Here is a 27,474-nt window from a genome sequence, read left to right as displayed (position 1 = left end):
GTCTGCTGCAGACCACAATTTTTTTTGTTTGTTGTATCTGTCTCCTGGGTTATATCATGATTAAGATATAAGATTTTATTTCTGCATTCATCATGGAGTTTGGCTTTTATGATCAGTGTATTTTGTTTATGGAGTGCGTGAGGCCTTTGTTTTGTTGCTGTAATGTCTGGCTAGCAGAAAAGGCAACTGTTTCTGAATGAATAAAAAACCTCCACAATCATCTTTTGCATGTGTGTAGGATAGTGGTTTTTATTGTCATAACTATGCCTTAAAATAGAAGCGAAGTCTTTTCAGTTCTAAATTTAATTTTTGTTTTTCACCTGCTTTGCTGTTCTGAAAGTTTAACAGTCCCAGAGAAAGCTAACCATGCATCTGCTTCTCTTCCAGCCCTATTACAATGTTCTAGTGTTAAGCATCTAGGTGAATCTTTTCAAACTTGTCAGAGAGGTTACTCCCATTCACTGGGATTACGTCATTATGGCTTTATTACTGTGGCAACTGGATTTAATCTAAAAGAAGTTAGTCAAAATGTGGATCAGTTGCGTCAGTTCTTTTTGAGTGCCTAGGCAGACTGTAATGAAAAGAATCGCTGTACAGTTTTAGCTACCTAGTGACAAGGGATCACCAAAGCCTTGTGATTATATGTGGTTAGAGGCATTCTACTACCACTGGCTGATGATTTTTTTTTTTCCAACTGGTTGGAGATTATATGGTAATGTTCAGGTAGCATAGCATCTCCCCAGTCAGTGGCTGAGTGGGTCATATACTTGCCCTGAAGCTGTGAACCATGTCATTAGCTGTGCTTTGAGCATCAATTCATTGGGTTCATGATATGGTAGACAGAGGAATGCAAGCTAGGACCAACATGAAACAAGAAGCTACTGTGATGAATGGATTTGAGCTAACTTTCCTAAGACTAAGTATAATTTGTGTAGGCAGAGTTGAGGCAGTGTAGCAGAGTATGAGCTCGAATCATACGCTATTCAGATGCTGGTTAAAATCTTCCATGTGCTGCTATCTTTTTTTTCCCTGTGAAGTACTTTAGTGAGATGGCAATTATGTGCAGAGCCCTGCTGAGATATTTCTCCTCCTGGGACAAAATAGCCTCTGTGCCACTTCCAGTTTTCCTGAGTTTTGCTTTAGAAACTACACCACCCCATCTTTCCTTCTGGAGGCCAGGCAGGCCATTGGAATGGATTTGGTTATCCTGTCTCAAGCTGCTGTTCTCTCCCCCAGTTAGATAGTTCCAGTATAAAGTGTCTGGGTTCTAGTTGTGCTCAGTTCTGCTTTCTGGTTTTGGTGGAGATGCAAGGTGGAGAGAGTGGCAGCCCTTTCCTGAGAGAGCTGTGACAGGGAGAAGTATGGAGATGGGAAGTCTCCTTGAACCACAAGCAGCTTTCTTTTTCCAAAACAATATTTGCAGTTGAAAACTGCAGGTGATATTTGGACTGTATGGAAACAGTAAGGCTGTTCTTCACTTGTTTCCTGAAGAAAGGTTGTATTACACGACTGATAAATGTCACAAACCCAAAAGGAACAACTACAGAAGGCCTAACATTTTTCTTCCTCCTCCTTTTCTAGAAAATCTTACTACCTGTATTTCTGTCACTTTTTCAGATTTTGCCTAATCTAATAATAATTTCTGTCCTAAGATGTCCTGCAAAACAGCCAATATATTTGATCTCCCTTTAGGTGACGGCTGGAAGATCTTTGAAAATACTGAATAAGCCTATACCGGAATCATCTGCAGATCATCGATCAGGGCCCTAAAGCCACCTGAAAACTTCTTCCTCGGAGTATCTGTCCTGTGTTTCTCTGAACTGCTCTAGGAGGAACCACCCAGGTAGGAAACCAATGCTAGTATGAGCAACGGAGAAGAAAGTTCTATGTTTTCTTCCTTTTGTAATCCATTTTCAGTATTTTCAGTATGCCAGTTCAGCTGCTAAAATTATCTGAGCGGTAAAACCTCCACCCAGCCATCAGCTAAAAGCCTCTTGAGCAACAAAATATCTGTCAAGCCTCCTTGATTTAGTGTATTGTATTTAGTGAGCACATGGCCTACTCTTCAGACTACTGAGGGTGATTAATTTTTTTTTTGCAATGGAACTTTATTGGATAAGATCACATAATTATTTAATGAATTTTAGCCATGGAGATGCAGGCCTGTATCTGAAATGTGCTCCTTAAACTGTTCCATCTAGATCTGCAAGCTCAGACAATTAAGATGAAAGTAGGTTCGTGGGCACTGGAAAACTCAAGAATTTGAAGTAATTAACGTAATTAAAGTGGATTAGTTAAATAGGATTAATTCCAGATCTCTTTCCAAAGCGAATTAAACTAAACCAAGTTAAGGCCACTTTGATTCTGAGTAAAAGCATCCACTTGCCAGCCTAATGTGGTTTAAGTAATCTTCTTAAAAAGTGAATTTGGATCAGTTTTCCTAAATATCTTCCTAGTTCCTTTGGATTAAAACAGAAATGGCTTCAACTTTGCTTGCTTTAGGGCCTAGTTGAATGTGATGCTCAAGTCTGGAAACTATGATTAGTACTAAGGGAATAGTGTTTGCAGGGTACTCAGGAAAAATGTGTCTGCATGAGTGCTTAGCAGTGAAGTGAATATATCTTTATGTACTTTTATCTGTAAACTGAAACAGTTCAGGATATGGGTCTTCTACGTTTTCAGTGTTTACACCTCAGATGCCTACAAACAGACTGACAAAGACATCTCATTTTAGCAACAAACTGGACAGAAGACTGGCATAAAGGCAGGCATTGCTACATAAGGTGTGTTGCTGTTGTTCAAGGATCAGGGTTCTCTTGGGTTATATTCTGCTTCATAACATGAATTTCTGCTGTTTAAGGTTATCAGGTGAGTTGTACCTTAAGCCCTGCTGAGTGCTGAATTACTGGGAAACTTCTGAACCTCTGCTTCCTGTCTACTCTTTGAGCTGCTGACTGCCCAGGTGGATGGCTCAGACTGTGTATCTGGCTTCATGGCTTATTGGCAGAACCTTTGTCTCCTGCAGTTTCCCTCTAGAGTGTGGATTTTTCACTTTTTGTTGATCTGATGCTGTTTGAGACAAAGTACTAGGAACCAGGTAGGGCGTTGTCTAGCTATGGCAATGGTTTAAAGAATTACAGTGCAGTTACAAACCATTACAGTAATGGGTTTTTTTCCTCAGGTCCATCATCTGAAGCCAGTTGCCTCACTTTAAACAGGAGTTGCATATATTAGCAGGAAGGTTAAAACTGTTTATGCTTTGCTGAAGTAGTGTATAGCGTATATCAGGCAATACTTACTGTGGGAGAACATTTGTGTGATACTGTTTACTGACTAGAGCCCAGGTCTGCAGAGTATCAAAGGCAGTATCTAAAAACAGACATAGATAGGTAAGTTCCTCAAAACGGAGCTCAATTCCTGCAACTGGTAGCATCAAAGTCAAAATTGCCGCTGACTTTTGGTTGGACAGCATGTAGTCTTAGCAGTTTGTCTGTGTGCTGTTACTTACAATATCAGTGCCTACGATGTCCCTTTGATCTTTCTGACTTTGATGGGACTTGTCATGTGAAGAAGTCATGATTCCTGTCAGCCGAATTAGAATGCACAGCTATACTGCTGTTTATTTAGATCTGTTAAGCTGTGATTCACAAAAGCATCCTGAAACTGTCCTTGATGTATTGACTTATGTCTCCATTACCTGAAATGGATCACTTTTGATTGTAAGGGAGCTTGAAAGGGTAAGAATGGTACCTGCCTCATGAAAATTTTTGAGAACAGGTTATGTCAGAGGTATTTGAGCCAGACAGGCTCAGAAGCAATATAGGCATACTTTTCCCAATATGGTACCAGAAGTAATGTGTAAATTAGATACAGATCCTTGACCCAAGCTCCTAAGAGCACAGGTCTGTGTTGTGCCACTGAGGTTTACTGCCTAGAGACTGTCCATTACTCTGCTGCAGGTTGTAGATAGGCTTGAAAGATGTAGCTGAGCTACCTACTAGATGTCTAGACATGTTTCAGTAGAGGTTTTTGAAGATGGGAATGCCCTTATCTTCAGTAACATGGTGATTTCTTTATATCACTCAGGTGGTGAAAATGAGCAGAGGTAAGTTTACAGCTACATAAATACTATTCTGTATTACTGGTGGTACAGGCAGGCTTAACAATAAAATGTTTTCTATGCAGTGCATGTTAAATAAGTAAGGTTTCATAATTCCCACTAACAGACAGTCTAAACAACTATTTTCTCATAGACCTATGGTTTTTATTAATGTTACTTTGTTTGGAAGGAGAAAGTAAGTATCAAAACATAAGATTTCTTCCCTGACAACAAGTTATGCTTTTGCTAAGAAGATAGCAATGCAATTTAAACGTCTATCTGTGGTCACTTCTCCTAACTGATTTGATCTGATCTGTCGCCAAATCCCAACACTTTGTCATATAATAAGCTCACAGTCTTTGATTGTCACTGACACCAACACAGGAGCACTGATCAGAAAAAATCTCCCTTTGATTTCTCTGGGTGGTGGATCAGATGCAGCAGTGAAAAGGAAGGAGCTGAGGGGAAAAAAGTAAAAGGAAAAACATAGGAAACTTTTGATTTCTGCCCACAAAGAGATTCTTTAGCACTACAGACAACAGTCCTTTTTCTCTTCTTAGGGTGAGCAAAGCTTTTAATATATGTGTATACGTGTATATGAAACACCTGCAAATTACAGATTAATATGAGGTGTCTTAAAAATAATCAATGTATACATGGTGGTATGTGACTTCCATACTTTTGGTCCACGGCTATGTATATGCAGCCACCTAGTCCTTTTTTTGCTTTGTTTTTTGTTTCAGAAAAAGAGTTTAAAGCTCTGATTTTTCCCAGATCTTTTCAAACTCAAACTTAGTGTTTATTGTCTTTGTGTTTAGTTCAGTTCAACTAGTTCTAACAAGTTTCGAAATTTCAGACGTCTCTTGAGTCAAAGAGTCTGTTCATAACTCATAACTATAGGCATACAGACGTGCTCCTGGAGTGCAAATGCTGTATACTTTCTGGTATCTCCTTCCTGAGAGCAAAGTTTTGCACATTACAAGAGCTCTGTCTCAGATTTTTGCTGTTGGTTGGTGACCCTGCACATGACGAGGGGGTAGAGACTAGATGATCATTATGGTCCTTTTCAATGCAGGCCATTTTATGATTCTATGATTCTGTTCTTTTGAGCTACTGTTATGATATGAACAAACTATTCCTTTATATTCAGGAGTGTGGATTGTCTGTTGTATCATACATACTTCTTGACCACTGAGAATATTCTGAGGTTTTCAAGGGTTCCACACTTACCCCAAGGTCTTACTCTTCTACAGCTGTTGCCTGTACATGTCCTGAGCTCACAGCATATTTGTACGTCAATACAGGTGTAACAGACTTCAGATGCCTCTGAATGCTACAGGTGTAGCAGACTTCATCTTAACCTTTTCAGGCTTAATCCATGTGTATTTGAGAAAAAGAATTGTGTATTCTTCTAAGCTGCATTTTCAAATAGAAGTCATTCTTTGATTTATGAATTTGAGCTAGAACTCTTCACGTTGCCTTTCATATACACCCCTTATCTTGCTCACAGGAACAGTGCAGTTAGAGCTATTTAACAGTTTTCACATCAATAGCAGGGCTGGAGTGGGAAAGGACAGAATTGGAAGCCAAGGTATTTTAGGAAGTTTCTTGTTCATTTAAAATAAAAAATACAGTAATTAGACAAAGCAACTAGTGCCAAATGCAATGTAGCACCTATGAAACACTTAATTACAGAGGAAGGTTATGTGTTCCAATTGACAGAGTAATCTGTACTCTAATTTACTTGTCTTACAACTCATTACATCTGAGATATTGATTTTCCAGTAGATGCCTTCAGTGGATAAATAAGTGCATTTTCTCAGGGACCTTGTTTTGAGCCTGATCTGTGAACCTCTGTCAAATGAGCATGGAAAGCTCAAACTTCTCTATTAGGTGGTGTCTGTAGAATAATCAAAGCAGTCATACTTCTATAGTGCTAGTAACTTGTAAATGAAGGGCAGACAGAAATGAGTCATATAGAATTGTGTTGCCTTTGAGACTTAAAAAATGATGCTCTAGCAGGAAGTAAAAGTGAAGTGACTAGATTTTAATTATGGACCTTGAGTTTTAGGCTTTAGTAACACATTTACTTCAATTATACTCTATAAACTTAGTACAATGAACGAAAGAGATGAGGGGAACCTAGAGTTGTTAAGCCTTGTTCTGATGCTTCATAAAAAGTTGAACATCTTCAAAGTACACTTCACTTCCTAAAGTAGTAACGCTGTCATGGGTGAGATAACTGCTAACTGTGGCTGAGCAAGCATGAGATATTTATGTATTTTATACATGTAGGATTTATCTGAAGCTCTAGAATTCCAGAATATATTACAATGATGTATTTGTCAGAATTTTCAGCATTTGCACCTCTTGCACTGCTTGGCAAAAGTTATTTGTGTTCAGCAGTTCAAAGCAACAAGAACTTAATTGATGAGTTTCATGTTCCTACTATGTCCTCTTAATCAAATAATTCCCTAGGATATTGTCTTTGCTTATTTTTTCTTCCTTTTTTTTCCTTCTTTTTTCTCTTGGTAGTAAATAGTCAACTTGTTGACTGCTTATTTACCAACGCATTACTGAAAACACTGTTGATGGTTTTATTTTGTACGTAACAGAGGAGTTACTGTAATTGACTATACCCAAGATCCACCCAGACCTGCATTTCCAGCGACCAGCAGTAGTCACTTCCCTGAGTTTTAGAGAATTAAATTCAATTTTTCATGGACAATTTTGCAATATAATAGAATCATATAATGGTTTGGGTTGGATGGGACCTTAAAGATCATCCACTTTCAACCTTCTGCCGTGAGCAGGGTTGCCACCCACCAGATCAGGCTGCTCAGGGCCCCATCCAACCTGGCTTTGAACACCAGGACATCCACAGCTTCTGTGGGCAGCCTGCACCTATGTCTCATTGCCCTCTAAGTAATGAGTTTCTTCCTAACATCTAAACTAAATCTACCTTTCTTTTTGGTTCTAAAACATTCCCCCTTGTCCTGTCTCTATCAGTTGATGTATTAAAGTCAGTCTCTCTCCTAATTATAAGCTCTCTTCAAGTACTGGAAGACCACAATGAGATCTCCCCAGAGCCTTCTCTTTCACAGACCGAGCAAGCCCAACTCATTAGCCATTCTTCAAAGGAGAGGTACCCCAGCCCTCTGATCATCTTCATGGCCTTTCTCTGGACCCACTCCAACAGTGTTCTTTTTGTGCTAGGGATCACAACATGTTGACTGGAGAGTCAACAGAAAAATTGTACTTGGTCTTCTCTTTAAACATACTGAATATCCTTTAGAAATACAGTTTCATCTGTTATATCTTTGATCAGTTTTAAAAATTCTTTCTGTTCTAATGTGTTTCTTTCTTACCTAGGAATTCATCATTCTGTTTTCTATGCATCATTTTATAGATCTGTCATCCCCAATTTTTTTTCTTTCCAAACAAAAGTAATAATCTTTCTGTTTTTAATCTCCCCCAGTATAGGAATATTTCTGTGCCTTCAATCATTTTTATTGCCCTTTGCTGCCCCTTTCTATTCATGCTTCTTTTTTTTTTTTTTTTTTTTTTTTTTGTGAAATTGGATGAGCAAAATTATTATATGATAGCACCACATTTTTTCCTTTTACTGTAATGGCACTATGATATTTTCTGGATTGCTTGTTCTTTAATGAAGGCTAAAAAGCTATTCAGTATTTTTGTACTGCCAGTGGGCGCTGTCCTTCTCAGAAAGATGTCTGATTCCCTTTTCTCTAAATTGTTATCAAGTACGGGCCATCAGAGTATACAAGCAGTTCACCTTGTTCCTTCCATTATTCTGCATTCGACTCCATTTAAGATTCATTTGCTATTATGTTATTCAGGTCCCTAATTACATCAGGTTCCTTAGTCACCGATCATTCTTTAGGCCATGTGAGTTGGCGAGAAAATAAACGGGTCCTCCTTCCCCTCTTAAGAGATTTATGACACAGTGAAGGCAAACAATTTTGGATCACACGCATTTTATCCTATCTCTCTTCAGTCTTAGTCACGTGAGAAGATGTCTGCCTTTGGAGTGCCATTTATTTTCAAGGGATGTGAGCACTTACAGGGTTGAGCACAGAGTGCAGATGCAGACCCCAAGTTATTGCAGTCCTATCAATTACTCTTTGAGTACATCCAACTTTTTTCATCCATTTGATTTTCTGTGGCAGTTTCAAACTGTTTGTTTCTCCAACATTTTCTTTTTAAGCAGATCTTTTATGAAGATGCCGCCTTAGGGCTGACTGGCACCTGGATTTTATCTACTTTGTTTCTCTGTTTATATTGGTAGGGGTGTTGTTTAGTCTAGTGGCTGGCAGTCTTCTTGGATTGCTGCTTTAACTTGCCTTAGTGCTGAACTCTCCCCACAGAGAGCTGGTTGCTTCCATTGCTGTGTGGCAATGTGAGCTATCTAGCGTCTGAATTTGATAATCCCAGCGTATGAAAAGGCTTCCCATTCAGAGGAAGCTTTGCTCCTTGAAAAAGAAGGCAAAGTCAAAGGACTATTGTATGCCAGTAGTATCTGATTTCCACAACATCCCAGGTAGTGCAGTGTAGCCATAATGCACAACATCCTGAATGTCATTCAACTAATAGCAGTCCCTATTTGAGGAGCTCTAGTTCATAGCTTCAGGATATATATATTTTCACCTGGACGCTTGCTTTCTCATAATATGTAGACTTAAGTGAAGTTAATAATTTGAGAGCAGAGAAATTTATATTTATAGAAAAGTTCAGAACTCATTTCAGTGATCTTGATTAGAGAAACTTGGTTGTCTTTCAGCTAAGTACTTGTATTTTGTTTTTCACTTACAAGTATTCTTTTTCATTTTATACATCATCACGTAAAATCAACCTGTGTGCCTATGTGCAATAGACTGACTGGAATACTAATGAGAGTAACAGTGCTGAGAAGCCTCTTATTCTGAAATTTGTGTGTTCAGTGTCAATGTTGCTTGGCATCATGACAATTCTGTTTTTATCCATTCACTTCTTAAATCGCCTAGTTACTAGATGTCAGCAGGATGTGAACATGTAATGTATCATTAAAAGATTGCTTAAAGATTTTTCTTGATGGGATTTCTTTTTCCCCCTCATGTTTCCAAGTCTTTCAGAATTTAAACTTTTGTCTGTACCAATTTCAGCTGTTTTCTTTGGTAGTAACAGTAAAAAGCCACTAAATGTCTGTACTTTTAGTAACAGAAAAATATCTGCTACTATGCCTTTATACCTTGCCCAGTAGACTCTATCTGATATTTGTTCTTTTTTTTGTTGTTTTCTTTTTTCTTTCATTCATGACCTCAGATCTTCATTATTCTGAACTTCCTTTTGTGCAGTGTAAAATAGTTTATGCTCTTCTCATTTACACATGCCAAGATTTTGGAATTTCATGAAGTTTCTCCTTCTTTCCAGTCTCTACTCCCTCTTGTTCAGTAAAATCTCAACTTGCAACCCCACGTGTTGTTTTCTTAACAAGATGGAGGATGATCATGACCCAGTCCCAGAAATGCTGTTTTTGATCTTCAAACAGTGAAACTAATAAATTAAATAATGTTCTTCCCATATCAAAGTCAAAGGAAGGCTTACTTTTTCCCTTGAAATTGTCTCATTCCTTGAATCCACAGACATTTTTATCATGTATATATGTGGGGTATCAGCAAGTCCTGTCCCCAGCCTGCAGGGGTTGGAAGCTTTTGATCAATTCCTTTCCAGAGATCTGCTAACAACTATTTAACTTAGCACAATTACATTAATAGAAGTTGCACAGGATCTCTCTATTTACAGCCTGCACAAGAAAAGGTCTGTGACCTGTTGTCTTGTTGTTTCTTATTTCTAGTCCATATGTAGTGTCTCTTACAGCTTTTCTACATGAAACATTAGTACAAAGTCTGTGACTATAAAGTGCAACAGCTTTGCCTTGCTGTCTCTGAGGCCCTTCAAGAATATGCTAACTGCACATCTAATATGAGTTCATGAAAGATGGAGAAGTGTCCCTCCTGCCTTGTGCAGGGTACTTGCAAAGGAAATTAAAATTGAGTGGCTGCAGTGCTGAGCGTTTGTACCCCTTGTACTCCGTGTGCTCAGAAAAGCCTTGCTTTTATTGTCAAGCATTTTTATTCAGTGTGAATTCAGTCAGGAACTAAGTTGTCTCTGGCACCAGAGCAAGACTAAGCACTGAAGAAAGTGGAGGTGAGAGTATATCTGTATTGCACACTTGCTGTGGTTTAACCCAGCAGGTGGCTCAGCATCACACCCTCATTTGCTCATCCTCTCCCTTCCCAGTGGGGCAGGGGAGAGAATCAGAGAAAAACAACAAAGTAGAACTCATGGGTTGACATAAAAGATAGAGAAAAGGAGAAGGATAGTTATGACTATATGTATATATACAAATGCATATAACAAGTGACACACAAGCGATTGCTCACCACTTCCCAACTGATGCCCAGCTAGCCCCTGAGCAGCAGCAGAGAGCCGAAGGAACTCCCTCTCCCTTCAGAACTCCTTCCACGTGCTGCCATGTGCTACGGAATATCCCTTTGGCCAGTTTAAGTCAGCTGTCCTAATTCTATTCCCTCGCAGCTCCTTGGGCCCTTCACTAAGAATGGCCTTGGCTCTGTACAACACTGCTTAGCAGGAACTATAAACACCAGTGTGTTATCAGCATTGTTTTTCTCCTAGAACCAATGGCATAGTACCAGACACTCAGAAGAAAACAATTCTATCCCAGCTGAAACTAAGACAACACTGTTTTTGTGTGTAAAATTAGAATGGCTGGAGTGAAAGGTTTCTGTGCATTGCTTTGGTACCCTAGCTAGTTCTGTACAATGCAGTATTACACTTACAGGGCAGTGCAGACTTCTGCTGAACAGCAAAATGATCTGAGGAGAGCAGACAGCAGGGTCAGTGATATGTGCCCGAATATGAAACTGCCCACCAGGTGTATGGTGGAAATAGCACAGGCACCTGAAAGAAAGGCACAGCCAGAGCTATTTGCATAATTGTATTCGTAATATTCTCATAGCTCACACACACACAAGTTAAAAAGGAACTGGAGTGATTAGTAAATGACTCGAGCATATTGCATGTGCTTGAAAGTTAATATTCTTTCTGGTGCCTGGGTTAAATGCATTTAACACTATAATACAGAACTTGCTTATTTCAAAGAGATGTGACAAATCATTAGGCACAGTTCTAATCGTTCCTTTGGAGTTCTGACACTCAGCAGACTGTGTTGGATTCTAATCCATCGAGATCGCATGCTCTACATTTTCTCATGCTAATGTGCTTTGGTGCTGTTTCTGATGCTTTGCTGGCTTATGTCTAAAGCTTACCCTAACATATCTGAACATGTGTGCCTTTAGCACCCTTCCTCACAGTATCAACTGTGTGTGTACTTTGGTCTACAGTGTAATTCATCAGAGCACCTGGGGTAGAAGTGCAATGGATACAGGCACATGCGCATACCTTTCCAAAGTGTCAGTACTCTTAGCTGCATGAAAAAAAAACAGCAAAGATTATAGCAAACCAACGAATTTTGGATATGTTTATATGCCTAATTTTTCTTACTACTCTGAAATACACTCTGGGCTCTCAGGTCAGTCCCTCTGATATGGTCAGGAATTGCTTTCTTGTAGCTTGTGACCAGTCTCCTGAGCCACTGAATCTTTCCAGCTTAGCTCATCTTTAATCTCAGTTGTTTCTGGAGCTAGACCAGCACCTCTGCTATAAAAGAATGTTCCTCCCCTATCTCCATCTGAAAGCCTCCTGTTCATCTCCCTGAGGCTTCTGATGCTACAGACTTCACTGATTTATGGCTTGGTTTCTTTGGTAACCTTCCACTGCTCTGAATTCCCACCTTACAGCAGTTAAGTACTGCATTAAACATTCTCCACTTGCTTTGTCAGTAGAGAGATGCATGAAGACACAGAGAGCTTTCACCAGGCAATGATTGTCTTTTTATTCTTTTCAAAACACTACAAAATGTTCTTCTTGGATTTTTAGATGACTGGATTTTTTTTTTTTTTTTCTTTTTGGTTGTATTATCTTTCCTGGATGTTTCTGAACAATGGATTATTTTCAGTCTTGTGCTGTGCTTAGAAGAGCAACTAATCATACTTGTATGGACACTTAGAAGTTCCAGCTTACCCCTTGTAGTCCTATTTACTTCACATGTAGTCCTATTTACTTCACTTCACTGCTTGTACATACGGTTAGTGGTGTAAGGTACTTGTGCACACCTGCCAACTCCAACCACTCTGTGCCTGTGTGTGTGCTCGAGATTGAAAAATGGAGTCAGATGGCACAGAGCGCGAGTCACTGAGAGCACAAGCAACTTTAATTCCTACCATTATTTTCTCAGGAAAGGTCTCTGGTGGTCACAGATCTTATTTTATTTTACTGTTTTTTCCCAATACTGGCAAAGATATGTGGGAAGTGGATGAAATGCCTGGTTATTGGTGAATTCACATTCCTCTGCCTGAAAATATCCTTATGTTCAACAAACTATCAATTTAGTACTCTTGAGGTCCTTTCACATGTCACTTCACAGGGATATTTCCAAGACTGACACATGTAAAAAATAAATTGTCTGAAAACTCCAGTGATGCATTTTTAAAAAGAGCTTTTATCCCATTGCTCCTAAAGTGGTTGAGCTGTGTACACAAGTGGAACAAGGCTATTACACAGGTAATAATTTAGCTTCTCAGACATCTTGCCATCACCAACACATGCACAGACATACCCTCTTGGCTCTTTCAGTGATAATTTGCAGCATTTTTCCTTGTTTGAGGTGGGACCAGATACACATTTCCAAGTATAGGAATGCATGAAGGTTCTACTCACTACTGCACTTGCTCTGACTTCACTCCTCTCCACCACCCTAGTGCGGAATGAAGCAGAGGGACAGTGTGGCTTTCAATCTCATCTACCCATATCCATATGCAGCTGGATGATCTAATTTTAGGCCTGTCAGCTTTTGCAGTGATAAGTTAACAATATAGATCACATATAAGCTGCATCACAATGATTTTAAAATGAGATTTATTCATTTAAAGTGGATGATAAATGATTCTCTTTTATCAGACTCTTGCAAATAAGATTAAAGCAAGATTATTTTCCTGGAATAAGGGAACAGCTGGCACAAAGCTAATGTCTCTAGGTCGTACTGTGCTTGCCTGACCTTGTAGAGATGTATAATGACAACAGGGAACATTCAGGTAGTCTTTCTGCTTTTTAAATCCTGTTTATATATTACAACCAGATGCTATCTGGAGTTCTGAAATGTTATGAATTATATGAGTGCTGTGACAGGCATTGGCAGGAACAGGCAGTGGCCCAGAGAGCACAGTCTACCCTGATCTTTTGAAGTATGATACACATATGCTGAGTCTCTTCCAAAACATGTAGGCTGATCTGTTCTGTGCTCCTTTAGCATTATAAGAAGACTACAACATCATGTGGAGTACCTTGAGTGTACTTCCGTTGTGGATAGCCCATGGACACTCAGCCTTGGTGTCAGATCTCTCTCTTCTGTTTCCATGAGGGCTGTTTATAACATAAGGCAAGGAATGTATGTCGCACATCCTCAGTATGACATGAGATGGTGGAGGAAGCCAAATCCACGTGAACCTGTCAGTGTTACATACACAGAGTAGATCCTGAAGTTGTCTGTTTTCAATTTGTTTCAGAGGAAACAAGTTGGTTCAGTCTGAGGAACTGGGAGAGAACTAATTCCTCCTATTGGTGAGATCAGTGGATATTTCCATAGACAAATTATCTTAGACAGTAAGATAAAGCTTTTCCTGTTGTTCTTCATTGTATTCAGACAAAGGTCTTGGCCTTATCACCAGGATGCTCTGGGCAGGAGGTCAGCTGCGTTGAAGAAAGTAGCAAGATTGCAAAGGGCTGCCCGAGGACTAGATGGGTCAGGGGAGAGCTGGCAATGATGATAGAGTTTTGTTTTGTTGTTTCACTGGCTTTGCCTGCCTTTGATTCTTTCAACTGTGGGAAGTGGAAGGGAGGTTTTACAGGTAGACACCAAGAAGAATCACTTACTTTTCTAATACATCTACACTTTCCTCTGCTGTTTTTGATCAGGAGAGGTATCCTGTGGTATATACATTTGTAGCTTTTAGTTTTTTACCCCTATCATCTTGATATAAGAAATAGTCACACATTTGACTGCTGAACGTGCTCTGACTGGCGTGATTGCTTTAGGGAAAGGATGGGACTTTGTTATGCAAAGTGCAAGGTCTGTAATCTCTTGTTTGTTTTGCTTTTGCCACTTCAGGGTCTCTGCTGTAACAGAGAAATCCAGTCCCCAGTGACTGATATTTCTGCTGCTTCTCAGTCCTCATTTTTCTAAGAATTCCTAGTTATGAATCTGTCTACAGAGCCTATAGTTGATGGCATTTTGCCATCTATCACAGCCCTCCATGCTCTAATACATTAAGTGTACTTAATTGCAGATATAAATTGGAAAATAATGTGGAGTAGCAAGTAATTTTGTTTTCTTTCTTCTTATCTCCAATTGCTAGTCTATAATCTACTCTGAACATAGTGGTCTGAGCATTATTGGTTGCTAAAAATAGCTGTCTATTTTTGTTCTGGGTCAAGTCCAGTGTCAAAATAAATAGTGGATTGAAGAGGAAAGAGTAAATTTCCTGCTCTAGTCTGAGGAGCTGCTCTGTAGATCTCCAATTCAATAAGTGCTGTCATACACACTCTGCAAAAGGATGAATAGAAGAATATATGCATTACTAGATCCTCTAGATCTGTCAGTGGCTCATCAGTTGTCCCTTAGCATTCTCCTGTGTACTCACATGTCTTACACATGTCAGCTAAAATGCCTAGGTACTGAAGGTTCACTTCAAAAAAACTCTCAAGACCCTGTTGTCCTCTTGCAGTAAATATTCAGATATTCACAGCAATGTTATTTTCTTTTTGGAGAGGAAGGAAACATATTTCCCTGTGAAACATATAGGTTTAATGAAACACTTGAAAATATTAGATCTTTTGAAATACATTATATATATATATATATAATATGTCTCTAAATAGATTGTGGAAACAGAATAAAATATCCTGCTGTGCTTCTGTAGACACCAGACACAGAAAAAGTTCAATAGAAATAGTCCGTGTTAATCTTCTGTGCTTGGACTCTGAACTCTGATGTTCAGCTCCTCAAAACATTCATGAAACAAGACATATAGACTGAGTGACTCTACTGAGCAGACAAAAATCAAAGCCTGAACAACAGAGGAAAAAACTATGTCTCTTTTAAAGCTCCCTTCAACTTTTCTAGGAAACATCACTACAGGACTGGCCTAGAAAGGAAAAAAAAAGCAAAAAAGCAAAGGGGATTTCAGGGTATTCAGTGTCCTTGCAGTGCAGGTGAAAGCTGCTGTTAAGAGGATGCTGAAAATAAATTCCTTTTAAAAATGAAAAATAAATAAATAAATAAAACAACTCACAGTGAGTGCTCATAAGAATTTGTGAAAGCAGTATTTTGTAGATTAGAAATTGAGATTAAAACAAGTAAGTTATAGATCTAATTTGCTCAGCAGGCTAGATAGGATTCAGTTGACTTTCAGGTTGAAAAAAGTTTATGTAATACTGTTTCATCTTAAAAGTTAAAAGGCATTGTGAACTCGTTTGGAGAAAAAAGTGTGTACATCTTTATAATTATATCAGTATCTATTAATTTCTAAGATGCTTCTTTAGAAATGAGAAAAACACTGGAATTGAAAGAGCATCTTTGCTAGATGAGCCATATCTGAAAGATGGGCTGCAGGACATTACAGAGGGTAGAGAATTCGAGTGTAGGAGAGAAGAGGTGAGACCAAAGGCCTTCAAAAGATATTTAAAAAAGAGCAATCCCTTCTTAAACGAGTTTTAAGTCTAGCTATATGAATTAGAATATTGGCAATGGGCTACTAACAGTGACAGAAAGGAATACCAGTTGAGTAAGTAAATCTTTGCATCTTTGCTACTTTGTGTGACAGTACAGAAATAACCAACTCTGGGGGTGGGACCAACTGAACAGACTGTAAAAAGAATAAATGGTGCAGGTAAATGAACACACTGTGATAATTTCAAGGTATTAACATTGTTTTCTTGTCTTGCATGCATGAGTGATGTTATAAGTAGTGAAGAGGAAAAAGGGCAGATTAAATGGCCAAGTGACAACAAGAGTATATAGATTTGCAATGCATTGGGAAGAGCAAAATGGGGCTGTTTGGAGGGTGGAAGTGCTATAACACTCCAGACTTGGAAAGGTGTATGGAAAACCATTAGGAAAAAGCTGAAGGGTTGAGGGTTCATAGAGAACAGCTAAAGTGGAAAAAAAATCCTGAAGCTACATGTACATGCATTAAATTGAAAGAAACTTTAAAGAGTGATGTAACATGAAGTACGCGATAGGCAAGCAAAGCAACCTGAAGGCTGGAAATGAAGTGATGGAATCTTAACCAGTTGTGGAATGGGCTTATGTTCAATAAACTGCTAAGGTATGTTGAGCACATCTTGAGAGCAAAGCAGAGAACTTGCTTCGGTAGCACCAGGAGCAGAAAAAAAACTTGGTAAAGGCCAAAGCAGGAAACATTATAATGTGGAAGATGTGGTCTATGTTAGTCATGATTACATGAACCCAAGTTTGTTTCTCATACTGTGCATGTAATAGTAAATATTCTGTTATAAATATAATTCTGATTATATATAGCTGTGGTCTACCTAGAGGAAAATCGGTATATTTTCTGTTTAACACTGTTACCTCTTTCATGTCAGGCAATTCTTTTGTTCAGTTGATTATCAAGTCTCTGTTATTTAGTGTCACCTTGTTTGTCCAGAGATTACTGTAATGTTTGATCATAAAATTTATAAAGCACCTGGGTTTTATGTTCAAAATAATTAAGTCTGTGATCTGCTATATCAGTCACAGCTGAAACAAGTTTTCTGATAGTAAGTTTGGATTGTGTATGTCAGCTATTTCCAGTGACAGGGCCATTTAGGTGAAATAAAGTGTTAGTTCACACCAAGTAACAGCTATCCAGAATGGATGCTTTCATTGCTAAGCATACTTCGTGCATCATCTAGTAGTGAAGTAATTAACAAAACATCTTAGCCCTTTAATATCTCTCAAAGCTCATTTCATGGCACAACTAATTTGACAGCTGTCTGAATTACAACAGTGTATGCTAATATTATGTTTTCTTAATACTGGAATTAAAGTTTGTCTTCCAGACCAAAATTACTATTTTGATCTGTACTTCACAGCACTAACTTTGGCATCAGTAGTCTGATAAATTGCTCAAAACAATTTACAACGAGTCAGAGCAGATAGAATTTTCTTCACTTTGGATGAATATCAAAAGTGTTTAGAACCAAATCCAACTGCTTCATCTTGCCAGATATTACTCGGTAGCACAATGTCATTTTGCAGTGACAGACCATAATTTTGTTCATATTCCAAATGTTGCCCTTTATAGGATATAGAAGTGACGTTTGAGCACTGAAGATCACTTTGCAACTTAGAATCTAAAACAGTATCATAAACTCATATCACACAGAAAATCCAAGTGAAGGGTTATTTAAGGAATAGTTTCAGAAAATATGGTGTGATTTTATGCTTTTTAAATCCAATTTGTAGCTTATATAAATTCTTATGAAAGAGTCAATCACAGAAGTTGAAGGAACAGGAGAAAACTCTCAGATTCCAGATTTTGTTATCGGGTAGTGATAATTCACAAGGAATCAATTTTCTACGAGTACAGGTTATGCTAGATTTCTGAAATGAATCAGCAGAACTCACAATTATTGAAAATATTAAGGTCATCAGTAATACAAGGGCTGCTGCTGAAGCTATGCCTCTTGTGTTATTTTGTTGGCCCATGATGTCAGAGGTGGGTGTTGGTGGTATGGCAGTAGATGGTGAACCTTCCTACCAGAGTTCCATTACACACTGTTGCTGTGTGACAGATGGCAGCAGAGGGGCAGTCTGACAGAATGGTGTCTGACATTGAGGTGCATCGGAAGAAAAGATGTGTCACTGATTTCCTTCATGCAGAAAAAAATTGCACCCATTGATGTTTATTGATGCATGCTGAATACTGTTGGAGACCAAACAGTGGTTGTTAGCACAATGAAAGTTGGACTGTGTGGGCAGCATTTGCCTAGCAACAATGTCTTCGTAACAGCTATGATTTTTACAAATGCAGCCTGCAGGTTGTTGTTCATCACTGGTGAAAAAGGATAGCTATTAGGGGGTGACTATGTTGACAACCAGTGTTTTGTAGCTCACAATTTGCTCTACCAAATAGTGTTGTTGTGGTCTTTGTAACTGTTGTTGTTTCCTTGGAACTAAATGAGTGGCATTACTTCAGAGCAGCCTAGATATAAGAAGTAAACCCTTAGGGCATGCTTGAAAAGTTGCCTGTACAATTCAGCGTTAGTCTTTCAAAGTTTTGCCATTTTTTCTTTTATGATCATAACACAGCTATCTAGATTATAACAAGTTATTTAAAAAAGCATCAATCTTCTTGAGGATATTTTCTTTGGAAAGTGAAATTTGTATCCAGAAACAGCTTTTCAACTAGGAAAAAAAGAAACAAAACAAACAAACAAAAAACCAGAAAAACACAAAGTACATTTCCCAGCCACAGTGACAGTGCACTTCTGGAATGCAAGAACAGAAATAACAGCTGCACCATGCTGGATCTTTACCCTACATCAGCTCTGCCACTGGCCAATACCGTTCTGCCTAGAGCAGAGCATAAGAACAGACAAAATGATTCACTCACAGTTCTGCCTCAGTAACCCGCAGGAAGCTGGTAACCCGCAAGAGCTTTCTGTTGAGCAGCCCTGAGGTTTTCTTCCATAAATCTGTCAACTACTTCATGAACTCAAAAATTTTCAGTGTCTTGTGGTGATAAGTTTTGTGACTGAACTACACATTAGACACAGGAGTGCCTCTTTTTGCTGTGAAACACTGAGTTTCATTTGAAGTCTCCCATGTTTTACACTAAAAAGAACAATGAATAGCTTCTCTATCCACCTTCTTTGTCAGGCTTTATGGACTTAAGCGTGTTGTCCCATAATCAAGTTTTCTTCAGGCTAAACAGTGGTAGAATACTCTTCTTCCTATTATGGAACTTGCTCTATAATCATGATTATCTTTGTTAAGTTATATTTTATTTAAGAAGGAAAAACTAGAAACTTTTAAAATATGCAAGAACCAAACCTAATGTGGATTTGTACAGTGGTATTTTTTTTTTTCTTCAGAATTATAAAGTCAGCTTACTTTCATTATGTAAAAATAGAGGGATAGCACATCAGGACTTGGATTTTAGTGTCTGCTAGTATATTTAAATAAAATATCCTTGGTGTCCTAAGGGAAATTTTCACATAACCCAGAGGGCCTAAATATCACTACAACCTGATACCTAGCAAAGATCACCCTACATTAGAATCTCAGAATGACTGGGATTGGAAGGGGCCTAAAAGATCACCCTGTTCCACCCCTGCCATAGGCAGCATTGTCACCACCAGATCAGGCTGTCCAGAGCCCCATCCAAACTGTCCTTGGGTACCTCCAAGGGTGAGGCATGCACAACGTTTCTGGGCAGCCTGTGCTGCCTTTACTGTCTGAGTAAAGAATTTACCCCTAACACCTAAACAAATTTCACCTCTTTTATTTTAAAGCCATTCCCCCTTGTCCTATCACTATCAGACTGTGTAAAATTCGGTTTCCCTCCTGCTTATAAGCTCCCTTCAAGGACTGGAAGGCTGTAGTGAGGTCTCCATGGACAGTTCTCTTCTCCAGACTGAACAAGCCCAACTCCCTCAACCTTTCATCACAGGAGAGATGTTCCAGTCTTCCAGTCATCTTCGTGGCCCTCCTCTGGACCCACTCCAACATCTCAACGTCTGACATAAAGGGACACGCTGGGTCTGACATGAACAACTGCACCTCTTTTTGAAGAAAAAGGAATTGCTGAAACTGGTCCTGCTTACACCAGAAGTTTCTCTTGGATTGAAGCCCAGCATCACACACATGGCAAAACACATGTAAAGTTGTCTGTTCAGTTCTTTCAGATATTTGCATAACAAAAACAAATGTTATGTGACTGTGACAGTTTGTGCTCTACAGCAGGCTAACAGCAGGGAGGGTTATGCTCCATGCTAAGGTGGAAATTCCTCATGACAACCTGATAAAGGTTCTTATGTCTCCTCTGCCAAGTCTGGTGGCAGAAAACTACATTTTGCTCTTTGAATATTGTGGAAGTGGGATATTCCATTTCAGAAGCAAAAGATGTGTAAGTGAGGTTATGTACCGAGGCAGACTGTGACTTCTCTTTCTGGATCCCTTCCTCACAGCCAAGTGTCAGTTGTGTGTTGACAGGTCTCTTCACACTGAAGCATGGACAAGACAAAATTGCTCCCTCCTCTTTAACATCTTCCTTTCATTATCAAGCCCTCAGCAAATAATCAAGAATCCTTAAGATTTAGCTAGAGGAAAAAGACAAGAGAGCCGCACTAATGTACAGATACAGAGGGTACACGTTTATAACACATCCAAATGTAGACTGTCAGCGGGTCTGCAAGAAATAACACCAGACTATGGTAATCCAGGTTGCAAGGTCAGCCAACAAATATCTTGAGAACTGCTCCTCAATGCAGAAAACCAAACAGAAAATTAACTAGCATTTTCTCAGCTCCTGTGAGTTGTTCAAAATTGTTTTATGTAGGGACGTACATCATTCCTTCTTGTAAGGAAAATATATGGTGCCAATTTCCTCCCAACACTATACAAACTGAGACAAGAAGCAAGTACCTGGAACTGGATATATATTACTTGGCTGAGCAGACTAAATGCAATAAAACTGAACTGACTCCCAAGAGTATTTTGTATATATTGTATATACCACCTTTAAGTACTTCTCAGTCTTTCTTCCAGGAATTTAATACAAGTTCAAAGCTTTATGGGACCTAAAAAAAAAGTTAAGGTGGAGATTAGCACTAGGAGAATATCTTCTAGGGAAAGGAATGTCAAGCTATACTGTAGGATGTTCTCACTCAGATGTCTAACAGATAAGGGCTTAGTTGTGGATAAAGCACTGCTCCAAAACTGAAGATGCTTATGTTCAATCAGCAGCATTGCCATCAGCGTCCTGCAGGACCTAAAGCTTGTCAATTCTCATCAATGAGGACAATAACAATTAATTTTTCTCTGCTTGTGCTTAATTAGAAAAGAAGCTAATTGAGGCACAGACTCTACAGTCATGCATATAAAACACCTGTTGGAAAAGATCTGTGGTCTTGAGTTGGTTTAACAAGAGTAATCCTACATACTTCCTCCAACAAGTCCCTGTTGTTTGATGGCAAACTTCCAGGACTACAGGGTAGCAACACGATTGCCATGAGAGGCAGGGTAAAAATGCACATAAAAGATGCCCTGAGGTAATACCAGTAACAAGATGTAGTCTTTGTCTCCTAGTATTTGCTCTTTTCTGAAGAATAGTCAGCCAATGCTTTCTTTGATACTAAACAAAATTCAAGAAAATTGTATTTTGAACAGTAATTGACAAAATCTCTCACTAGTCAACACAACAGAACAATGAGCAGAGTTCAAGATACTGACATATCAGTCTCCCATATATAGAAAATGAAATAAATCAGATAAAGTGTCTTAGATAAGACTGAAAAAAGTAAGACTGGATTCCTAAAATGTGCCTGTTATTTTAAGTATGACTCAGAAGCCTTTACATTTTTTTCCTCTATGGACAGCCACATCTCTTTCAAACTTCTGAATACAGAGATGGTCAAGTAGTATATAATCCTGTCACCCGTATTTGGAGTACTTAGGAAGTTGCCTATGTAGACATTCTCTTGTCATCAGCACAAACATGCAAGGCTTTGGAACACTCTGAAGCATCAATCAAAAGTAAAAGAGAAAATAGGGATGTGCATAAAGAAGAAAAACAGCAATTATTTTAAAACAGTATACTGTATTGTGTAGTATAATAACATCAGTGATTTGCAAGAGTTTCATTTGCTTTTCTACATTGGTTTATACAAAAGACTGAGTATTTTGGACAGTGTAGAGTGCTGAAATTAAAATGTGTTTAAACAGACGTCAGAGAATTCATGTTCATTAAGAATAGGATAAATGTAAGTTACTCTGAAAGTAATGCTTCCTATTTATTTCTACTGAAACTACAACAGATCCAAAGAGAACAATAATGCATTTTTATAGAGCAAATTCTCAGCTACAAAACAGTATTTTTCAGCAGTCGCCACCATTAGCTATGTATTTTTGCCAGCCATGAAGAAGAGCATGCATGCTGTGCTAGTAACAATCTGCACTAGCGGAGGTGACCCACTGTTGCTGTCACCACTGCTGAAAAGCACCACCCACCGCCTCACTGTACTCACATCACTGTTTGATCTCCATAAACATTTAGCAAGCATCAACGAATGTCAGTGGGTGCCATTTTTCTGCCTGGAAGAATTCAGTTCTACACTTCTGCTCTATACGCACTTCCATGTCGGACACCATTCTGTCAGACTGCCCCTCTGCTGCTGTCCATCACACAACAACAACACCTAATGGAATATTGGTGGGAAGGTTCAGCCTCTACTGCTGTACCACCACCATCTGCATCTGATGTTGTGGGCCAACATAATAAAATAGGAGACATTACTTTCAGAGCAGCCCTCGTACAACTGAAATGTCTGCATTTAGGGTTTTCTGTGTCCCCACACTGGATCTTCCAAGGCACCTAGATGAGTTAGGAATCCAGTTCTTCCTGATGTTCAGGAGAATTTGGCCTCTCTTTATTTGACCTTCTGGAAATCCTTGCCTGAATGCCTGCCTGCGTATGGTGCTCTCTTAGTAAATTAGAGTCATATCACTTGGGACACTTGTAAAGGAACTTGACTGGATATCTTAACAAGATGAAGATTTAAGATTCATCTGATGCTTGCATGCTGGATTAATGAACATCTCTTCCTCGCAGAGATACAGATCTGAATTACAAACATTTTCTTCTTTTGTTTGGGTTTTGCATTCACCTTTACTTTGATTTTATGTTCTGAAAAGATACTCCAGAAACACCTTTCTCTCTAATGATAAGCTAAATATAGAGGAAAGACTAAATCTTAAATCACTCCCTACAAAACCCAAGCTCTCACACTGAATATGTCTCTGGATTAAATAGCTTTTTTCTACAATCCATTTCCTTCTGGTCCTACTAAGTCTCTTGAAATAATTCTTAGAGGTACAGCAGCATGGTATGCCTACCCATCCCGAATTTTCTGCATGTCCAAAATTGTCAAGGATTTAATTCTGGCAATATCTTTGGAGATCATTTCAGATATAAAATAAAAAGAAACCTGGTTTACAATCGATTTGACTGAAGTAACCGTTTTCTAGGCATCATTATTGTATATAGTAGGAAATAGGTATAGCTATTTCCTTAGAATAAAACACCTTGATACCTGTCATAAAAGACTAACAGAATACCTTCCTTGCTTCACGTCACTTTTAATGCCCCCATAAATGTTAAGGAATTGCAATAAAACTAGGGAAAATGCTTTCACTGCCTGAGCTTTATTTGACAGTACTAAGGAAATTATCTTGTGCTTAGTGCCAATTGGAATGTTTACACATATTCTTTAAAACTATATTCTTTTCTTGCCTTTTTTTTTCCGCTTTTTTTTTTTCCAAGCTTAACAGCTCTCTCTCTCTCTCTCCCCTCCCTTTTTTTTATTATTATATTTTTTTATTACAGAAAGATCTTTAAACAGTTCACTGCCTCCTTGGCATTTCTTCATTCTGCTTTTCATTTCATGTGAAGTCTCCTGGGTTCTGACCAGTTCAAAAAGCAACTTTGTAGTTTTGTATGGTAAATGACTGACAGTATTGGAAACCGTGCTCTTTGTCTGACAGACAACTGCATTCACACTGCTAAGCATTTGGACTGAACTTTTACCCTACTGACTTCTTTTTCTCCTCCTCTCAGTGTTGTCTTTTGTACCCTCCCATGGCAATGTATCTTCTGTTTCTGAAGTGGGTGCATTTTGTCTGCGATCCTATATGCAGCTTTGGTGCACAGCTTGGAATCTAATTGAGATTTGCTTTGTGTACATTCTATTGCATATTATAACCTGAGGCATTGATATTGAATGATCAGTGCCTGCAGAAATTGAGCTTATTACTTGTCGATGGTTGATCTGGTGAATGGTATGGTGTCAGTATTTGCTAGTGAAGAAAACGTACTAGTAACAGTACCAGCTTTGTCTAAATTGCAAGCAAAACAGCTGAAAGATAACTATGGTTGGAGCTGGAATAGTTCTTCTGTTAGTCTGTGTCAAAATCATGTAATGCAGATGAGATGATTTGGAAATTTTTGATATGCTCTGAATACCTTTGTAGCAACTCACTAAGAGTACTGTGATTAGATCTCGTTATGTTCACATGCTTAAAATTGCCCATGTGCTCCGGTGCTGCGGGCCTAAAAGCAGAGTCATTCAGCTGCTGGATCTGATGGCCCACTTCTTCCTTGGAAGAGGTGGGGAACAGCTGTTTGGGCAGCGTGTTTTGCTCTGCTTGTCAGCCATCTGTACCAGCCCAGAGCTGGAATCTGAACTGTGCATCTATCTCCCTAGGAAAAGCAGGGACACAGTACGTGCGTCCTTCATGTATACTTGTCTGGAACTCAGTGCCAAGAGACACTGCAGAAATGTCTCATCATGTGAATAGGTTTCCTAACTCTGATCTAGCCCCAGTGATTGTCATCTTTGGGTCTCCCAGGTCCAAATAATCAATGTTGATGCTTAATGAAGTAAAGAGGACAGTTCTTGGTCCCATGTGAAAACTACTGGCAACCTTTTGTAAATTAGCGACTCACTTGAATAACTGGGAAATGTGAAAAGGTAGGAATCTTCTAAATTAACAGAAGTGATTAAATAATTTGTATGTATAAAATAGTATGAATGTACATGCAATGATTTCATACCAGTGTGAGAATTTATGACATTTGAAAGAAATTGTCTGCCCCATATGTCTCTTTTCTACAGCACTCACTTTTGCGATATGTAGGCATTAGAATCTTAAGCATTGTATTCTAGCTATGTAAGTTTTATCTGTGCATCTTGCAAGTGGGTGTATAAGTGCCTTCTGAAAGTTATAATTTGCAGGTCGTGTCTTGCTTTGAAACAAGAAGTACTCTAATACTGTATTAGATGTTTCAAGTTCAAATGCGTAAATCACAGAACAAGATTCCAAGATGCCACAAAGCTATTAAAAACCCAGCTTTACTTTGCTTCTATGTGTGTTTGCCTAAAAACAGTCTGTGGACCAGAAATTTCATGTGCTCACATTAGATCAGACATATTTCTAGTGCAGAGTACAGAATGCAGAGTACAGAATTCAGAGAGCCCACAATGCCTTCAGAGTCCCAACAGTAAGTGTACCTTGTGTATATTAAAAGATGCCATGCTTTGTTTCTGCCCATCCGCAGTGAACTAGACTTGGCTATCCTCCATTACACCATTGCTTTGCAGTCAAAGCCACTGCACATGTTCTTGTTTGTACTTGCATAGTATGCAAAATGATTCTGTACTAAGCTATAATTAAACAGAAAGCCCAATTTATTCCAACATTGCTTTTAAATACAAGTGATAACTCCTCTTAGATTGTGCAAAATTGCAGTCTGGTTGAAATGCAAGGACTAGAGAGAGGAGTTGAGATGAAAGGCTTGAGAACTTGAGACTGTAATTTAGAGTAGCCTTAGGGACACCCTCTTCAAGAAAACAGGAGCAACTATAAAGAAATATTGAAATCCAGCGTATGCAAGATGGTACCTAATGCATGGATACTCATATAATACATATAAATTAACTATATTATCTACTAGTAGTCATATTACCAATGTTCTGCTGTATTAACATGATACATTTGTCTCTTTATACTTAAAACTAATAAGAAGGACTCACATAAGCAGTGTGTTATTTGGTTAAATATCTTACTGTAATCATGAATGGAGTCAAAAATCAAAGTCAGGTTAGGGTTAAGGTTTGGATTATATATATGGATTATGGTTAGGGTAAAGCTAAGTGTAAGAGCTAGTGTTAGGATTAGGGATAGCAACAATTACAGTTAGGGTTTGTGATAGGGCTAGGATCAGTTAGAGTTAGGGTTAGGGTTAGATTTATGGTTAAATTTAGGGTTAGGGATATCGTTTTGTTTAGGTTAAGGGTAAGGTTTAGAGTTAGGGTTAGCTTTTGGGTAGGAGTTATGGTTAGATTTAGGGTTAACCTTTGGGTTAAATATAATACAAACCGTGACCCTAACCTAACTTTGATTTTTGACTGCATGCATAGTTACAGTAAGATATTTAACCGAATAACTCAGAAATTTATTTATTAAACACACAGAACAGGTAGAAGCTAGTTCATTTTAAAATGCAACTTATCTTGTGAGCTTTCCAAATGTAGAACAGAATTAATATCATTAAAGGTTCAGATTGTTTAAAATGATATCATCTTGTTACCTACTGTAGAGTTCACACACCTCAGAAAGCATTATTACTAAATTACTTATTGATTCTGAATAAGGCATGTCAAGACGTCTGAGTCTGATTTTATTTATGGGATGGTTCTGGAAGAATAGTGCCATTTATGTATCTACTTACCAAGTCAGTGGAGAAAATGTGTAATTCCATACTCCTTTCTCTAGTGGTTTAAAATTCAAAAATCGGTGTTTTAGGATTTTACTACTACTATTATATTTCTGCATGTACTGTTTTTTAGTCTCAGCTGACCAAATATTAATGCAGAGAAGATCCCTATTCACCCAATCTTTCTGATCTCCCAAGTAACATGATGTACTACATTTGTTTTCTGAGCGATGTACTGCAAAGACTGCAGGAGCTACTGTACATTTGAGCAGATTCATAGGCGTGATAATGGTAATGCTTTGTAGAGCGAGCCTATAATTTATTGGCTGGAAAGAGCAGACGTTAGAGGCAGTCTGAATTGAAAAGGATGCTGGGAAGTACGTGGATTTTCAGAAGGATATGCTCACCTGCTTTCCATTAGTCAAACTGTTCTTTGTCATTGGCTTCCACTTGCCCTTTGTTCTCCAAAGTGCTTGTGCTTAATTTCTTAGCTCAGATTGGATTCTGAAGACTTCAAAAGATTGAAAGGATTGTTAGGAGTAGGAATGGTAAAGGAGAAAGGCTGGGAGAGTATCTCAAATAGGCAAAATTATGTAGGAGAGAGAGAGGAAGGAACTTGTGACTAATGCAATTTCTTCAACCGCTGCCCATTCTCACACCTTCTCATTTTGAAATGTTTTC

The 27,474-nt window shown here is 38.6% G+C and overlaps 1 protein-coding gene across 3 annotated transcripts in view; it reads left to right on the top strand.

Moving 5' to 3' along the window:
* The window catches only part of GADL1 (glutamate decarboxylase like 1), a 254,504-nt gene that overhangs the window by 89,684 nt on the left and 137,346 nt on the right, over positions 1-27,474 (top strand). For 2 of the 3 annotated variants that reach the window (XM_046937979.1, XM_025148022.3), the window contains one exon: positions 1,693-1,843. The gene's annotated coding sequence lies outside the window, so the exon portion shown is untranslated. Of the gene's footprint in view, positions 1-1,692; positions 1,844-2,682; positions 2,784-27,474 lie in introns of all 3 variants that reach the window. The other variant, XM_046937980.1, reaches the window with a different exon arrangement.

Source organism: Gallus gallus, chromosome 2 (assembly GCF_016699485.2).
Source record: "Gallus gallus isolate bGalGal1 chromosome 2, bGalGal1.mat.broiler.GRCg7b, whole genome shotgun sequence".
NCBI lineage: Eukaryota > Metazoa > Chordata > Aves > Galliformes > Phasianidae > Gallus > Gallus gallus.
The sequence above is the reverse complement of the archived record's forward strand: the minus strand, read 5'-3'. Positions and strand labels throughout refer to the sequence as shown.